This window comes from Pongo pygmaeus, chromosome 10 (assembly GCF_028885625.2).
Source record: "Pongo pygmaeus isolate AG05252 chromosome 10, NHGRI_mPonPyg2-v2.0_pri, whole genome shotgun sequence".
Taxonomy (NCBI): Eukaryota; Metazoa; Chordata; class Mammalia; order Primates; family Hominidae; genus Pongo; species Pongo pygmaeus.
In genome coordinates this window covers 739,518-745,517 of record NC_072383.2, presented here as the reverse complement: position 1 = coordinate 745,517, position 6,000 = coordinate 739,518, and the positions used below count along the sequence as shown (strand labels likewise).

The following is a 6,000-nucleotide window of genomic DNA, read 5'->3' as shown; positions in this document are numbered from 1 at the left end:
GGTCGAGGCTGCAGTGAGCTGTGATTACACCACCTCACTCTAGCCTGGGCAACAGAGCAAGACCCTATCTCAAAAAAAAAAAAAAATTGAGGCCAGGCACAGTGGCTCATGCCTGTAATCCAGCACTTCGGGAGGCTGAGGCGGGCGGATCACGAGGTCAAGAGATCAAGGCCAGCCTGGCCAACATGGTGAAATCCTGCCTCTACTAAAAATACAAAAATTAGCTGGGCGTGGTGGCACACGCCTGTAGTCCCAGCTACTCGGGAGGCTGAGGCAGGAGAATCACTTGAACGCAGGAGGCAGAGGTTGCAGTGAGCCGAGATGGCGCCACTGCACTCCAGCCTGGGCGACAGAGCGAGACTCCATCTCAAAAAAAAAAAAAAAAAATTGCGATATCATTAACATACCATAAATACTTGAGTTATTTGTGCCTCAGTTTCCTCATCTTCAAGAAACCATAATAAATCTCCCCTCCCAGGTGGGTCGTGTGACAATGAATGCAAGTTGTCAGTGAAAGACAATGAAAGTTCTGTGTGCTCCTCCTGTGAGGTGTTTTTTCCATGAGGCGAGTGCTCACTCGTGTTGCATACCCCTGCTTATCACGCCTGGGCTTCTTGTAGCTGCTGATGAGGCTTTCTATTCTTAACTGACTCTGACATGCTTTTTTTCTTCCTTTTAACACCCAACAACTTTTGCCAAATGAGACTTAAGTACATTGATCACATCATACTCTTTCCCAAGCTGTCTCTGCTCACTAGAGTTTGAGTCTGTCAGTGATTCTCCTATATAGAAGGCATAGCGGATACAAATTCAAGACAGGAAAGGGCAAGGTAAGTGCTTTGGGTTCCCTTCTTTTAATGAGAATGCTGAGACCATACCTCAGCAGAGTTGGCAAGAAGAGGAAGAAAAGAGAAGGGGAATTGCTTCTAACATTTGCAAGGCCCAAGGCACAGATGAAGAAAGAAACTCTAGACTTGATACTTAAAATTTATACATTAAGCAAGCGCATTGTTAACATTTTATATTCTTCTACCTTGACAAATATGTTGTCATAATGTTGACCAGGTTTAAATTTAGAAGTTTGGATCTCCTTGCAGATCACAAGGTCAGGAGATCGAGACCATCCTGGCTAACGCGGTGAAACCCCATCTCTACTAAAAATACAAAAAATTAGCCAGGTGTGGTGGCGGGCGCCTGTAGTCCCAGCTACTCCAGAGGCTGAGGCAGGAGACTGGCATGAACCTGGGAGGCAGAGCTTGCAGTGAGCCAAGATCACACCACTGCACTCCAGCCTGGGTGACAGAGCGAGACTCCGTCTTGCAGGTACACAGTTGTGTGAGGTGAGCCAGACTCTAGTCCTCTCCACTTCTTTTACCATCCTTGGCTCAAAAAATTTTAGGGGATGATAGAGAAGTAGCCACAGAGGGCCAGAAGACATAGAGGATAAAGAACTTTCACACTTTTCCAGGCTCAGTGGCTAAATGCCTGTAATCACAGCACTTTGGGAGGCTGAGGTGGAAGGATCGCTTGAGCCCAGGAGTTCGAGACCAGCTTGGGCATCATAGTGAGATCCCATTTCTATTAAGTATTAGAAGAAAAGAACTTCCAAGTCTCATCCTCGAATTGAGCTGAGCATGTGAAGGCATCCTAGTTTTTATTACTGATTTTATTATGGTTCGGATGTTTGCCGTCTCCAAATCTTATATTGAAATGTGATTCCCAATGATGGGCGTGGGGCCTAGTGGGAGGTGGGAGGTGATTGGATCGTGGAAGTGGATCCTTCTTTAATGACTTAGCACCATCCCCTTGGTTATGGGTTCTCACCCAGTTACTTCATGAGAGATCTGGTTATTTAAAAGTCTAGGACTTCCCTGCTTTCTGTCTTGCTCTCACTCTGGCCATGTGACATGGTGCCGGCACTATGCTTTGTGTACAACCTGCGGAACCGTGAGCCAGTTAAACCTCTTTTCTTTATAAAGTACCCAGTCTTGGGTATTTCTTTTTATTATTTTTTATTTATTTTATTTATAATTTTGAGACAGGGTCTCACTCTTGCTCAGGCGGGAGTGCAGAGGTGCCATAACAGCTCACTATAGTCTTGACCTCCCAGGTTCAAGTGATTCTCTCACCTCAGCCTCCCAAAGTGCTGGGATTACAGGCGTGAACCACCGTGCCCAGCCTCAAGTATTTTTCTTTTTTTTTTTTTTTAGATAGAGTCTTGCTCTGTTGCCCAGGCTGGAGTGCAGTGGCACGATCTTGGCTCACTACAACCTCCACCTCCCGGGTTCAAGCAATTTTCCTGCCTCAGCCTCCCCAGTAGCTGGGATTACAGGCATGCACCACCATGCCTGGCTAATTTTTCTATTTTTAGTAGAGATGGGGTTTCACTGTGTTGGCTAGGCTGGTCTCAAACTCCTGACCTCGTGATCCGCCCACCTCAGCCTCCCAGTGTTCTGGGATTACAGGTGTGAGCCACCACACCCAGCCTTAAAGTATTTCTTTATAGCAACACAAGAATGGACTAACACAATCATCATTGTAGGGATTCATTTCTTAGTATTGAAAAGACTAAGTGCTACGTTAGTACCATGAGCCCAGCAGGAATACTGGGGTCAGCTGAAGAAAGAGCTCACGTGTGTGTTCTACACAATGCCCTGCACACCTGGGCCAGCCTCCCGCACCCTGAGGTCCTCTTCCAGGAATGCCTGCCCAGCAGCACCAGACCCCTTGCAGGACAGAAGAGCAGGACCAAAGCAAAGGTATGAGAAGGAAAGGAATAGCAGGCAGTGTCAAAGAACGGGTCCCGAAACACGATTGTTTTCCAAGCATCCTACAGGTAATTTTCACCAATGTTGCCAATAAGAGCAGACAGGTTTCGGTGCTTGCTATCTGAACATGAGTTGCAAGTTGGTGAGCCTAGCATTTCCACAAGAAGTTGTGTGGAGAAAAGTAGTCACACTGTTGTGGTGGGCGACTCTGAGGGTGTCTCCAGAGTTTCCATCATGATGAGATCGGCTTTAGCTGGACGTTAGGTTACTATTGTTACCAGCACGTTGGTAAATACAACTTAGTTGCCTTGCTTTCTCATGTTTATGTCAAAGAAGTAATGACAAGAAAGGGAGCTGCCAGGGAACATCTCACTGCCAGGTGAAAAGAACCTTTCTGAGAATAAAGCCAAGACAGAATAAAACAGAGCCCTTCTAGTCAAGAGGACACTGAGCACAAGTGCACAATCTGATGGCCATCACCCCCGCCTCGCCTGAAGCTTAGGCGCTCTAATACTGAGAGCCAAATACATTCCTCTCCTGCTTTTCTTTTTTTTGGCGGGGGGGTGGGGAGCAGGCGTAGGCTTAAATTAGTTTCAGTTAGTTTTCTGGCACTCGAAACTGAGAAAGTCCTGACTAACCTCTGGAATAAGGCTCTCTAAGCATGAACAGACTGAGAGGAGTTGAAGAGCACAGGGAAGGTCCTCCTGGTCTGTGAATGTAGCTTAGGTTGGCTCTATCACTTTGAATAAGAACGGATTTGGCCGGGCGTGGTGGTTCACGCCTGTAATCCCAGCACTTTGGGAGGCCGAGGTGGGTGGGTCACAAGGTCAGGAGTTCGAGACCAGCCTGACCAACATGGTGAAACCCCGTCTCTACTAAAAATACAAAAAAATTGCTGGATATAGTGGCACACGCCTGTAATCCCAGCTACTCAGGAGGCCGAGGCAGGAGAATTGCTTGAACCTGGGAGGCGGAGGTTGCAGTGAGCCGAGATCACGCCACTGCACTCCAGCCTGGGAGACAGAGAGAGACTCTGTCTCAAAAAAGAAAAAAGAACGGATTCTTCTCCCACTCTGGGACTCTGGATGAACACTGTACCAGAGGATTAGGTATGCCACTCTTCCTAATCCCCATCTCCCTTACATCATCACCCGCCAACCACCATCACCATAGTGTCTATTCCCCGTGACATACACACACCCACAGCTGCTTGAATTTCTCCAGCATGTTAAGTAAGGAAAACAAAGAAAGCTATATATATGTACATGTCCACTAGCCAGCTGACAGTAACACTCTTTCTGGGCTGACTCCTAGGATAAAGGACATGTTGTCTTAATTACACATTCACACACAAATACTAGGTGTAGGCATTAATGTAGATACTGTGGCAGGTGCTAGGAACTAGAACACTGTTCCTTCCTTCAAGAAGTTTATGAAGTTAATTGGGAGATAAAAACCTGTGAAAGGAAAATGAAAACTCAGCACCCCAATTCACTCTGCAGAAAGAAAGAAAATAAAACTGAAAGCTGAGTGATGCGAGAAGCAGAATTTCCTTTTGTTCCTAAGCAGAGAGTTACAGAGAAAAGGCTAACGACCTCCACAGGTAGCTACTCCGTGTTCACCTTATCTTATGTACAGTGCCAATTTACTGAGTATCAGATGAACACATTGACTGTCCCCCTACCTGCTCCTTTTTCTTGCAACATATAGATCACCACACCCTCCTCTTTCCTCTCCATCCCACTTTTTCCTTTTAAATATTGAAGCCTTCAAAATCATCTTTGGAGAAAGACACAGACCACAAACTGTTTCTGCGATTCCATGTTATTTTCTTCCGGACATTTCCTTAACCTCGGCAGAATAAACCTCTAAATTGATTGAGACCTTTCCCAGACACTTTTTGATTTACAAACCTAAATAGTATATCTAGAAAGTTAAAAATATATATAAGCACTTTTGAAAATAGTTGAACAGTTTGGCAGTTCCTCAAAAAGTAACATGGAGGCCGGGCGTGGTGGCTCACACCTGTAATCCCAGCACTTTGGGAGGCCGAGGCGGATGGATTGCCTGAGCTCGAGAGTTCAAGATCAGCCTGGCCAACACGGTGAAACCCCATCTCTACTAAAAATACAAAAAATTAGCTGGGCATGGTGGCAGGTGCCTGTAGTCCCAGCTACTTGGGAGGCTGAGGCAGGAGAATCACTTGAACTCGGGAGGTGGAGGTTGCGGTGAGCCGATATCGAGCCACTGTACTCCAACCTGGGTGACAGAGTGAGACTCTGTCTCAAAAAAAAAAAAAAAAAAGTAACATGGAATAACCATTTGATCCAACAATTCCATTTTTAGGTATTTACTTAAAATCAATGAAAACATATGTCCACACAAAAACCTGTACACAAGTGTTCACAGCAGTACTGCTCACAATTGCCAAAAGGCAGAAACAAGCCAGATGTCTATCAGCCAAGGCATGGATAAACAGAATGTGGTATACCCAAAAAAACAGGATTACTCAGTAGGATATTATTCATTCAAAGGAATAAAATATTGTGGTATAACAAGAAATAATGCAATAGTACAGTAGAGGGATTCTAGTTAATAATACTTTATTGTGTATTTCAAAATAGCTAGGAGACATTTGTAACGTTCCAACATAAAGAAAAGATTAGTCAAGTTGGGCGCAGTGGCTCATGCCTATAATTCCAGCACTTTTGGAGGCTGAGGTGAGAGGATCACTTGAAGCTAGGAGTTTGAGACCAGCCTGGGCAACATAGCAAGACCCTGTCTATACAGATAATAAAAAAAATTAGCTGGGTGTGGTGATGAATGCCTGCAATCCCAGCTACTCGGGAGGCTGAGGTGGGAGGATTGCTTGAGCCCAGAAGGTCGAGGCTGCAGTGAGCCGTGATCGTGCCACTGCACTCCAGTGTGGGAGACAGAGCGATACCCTGTCTCAAAAGAAAAGAAAAGAAGAAAAGAAAAGATGTATGTTTGAGGTGATGGCTAGTCCAATTACCCTGAGTTGATCATTACACATTGTATGCAAGTGTTAAAATATCACAGACACCCCCAAAATATGTATAACTAATATATACGTAATTTTTTAGGCTGGGCGCAGTGACTTACACTTGTAATCCCAGCACTTTGGAAGGCTGAGACAGGCAGATCCCCTGAGGTCAGAAGTTCGAGACCAGCCTGCCCAACATGGTGAAACCCCATCTCTACTAAAAATACA

At 45.4% G+C, this 6,000-nt stretch overlaps 1 long non-coding RNA gene across 1 annotated transcript in view; it reads left to right on the top strand.

Moving 5' to 3' along the window:
• Window positions 1-721: 721 nt before the first annotated feature.
• LOC134737653 (uncharacterized) overlaps window positions 722-6,000 on the top strand; it is a 44,085-nt gene continuing 38,806 nt past the window's right edge. The window contains exon 1 of the long non-coding RNA XR_010122763.1: window positions 722-830. This is a non-coding gene — a long non-coding RNA (uncharacterized LOC134737653). The remainder of the gene's footprint in view (window positions 831-6,000) is intronic.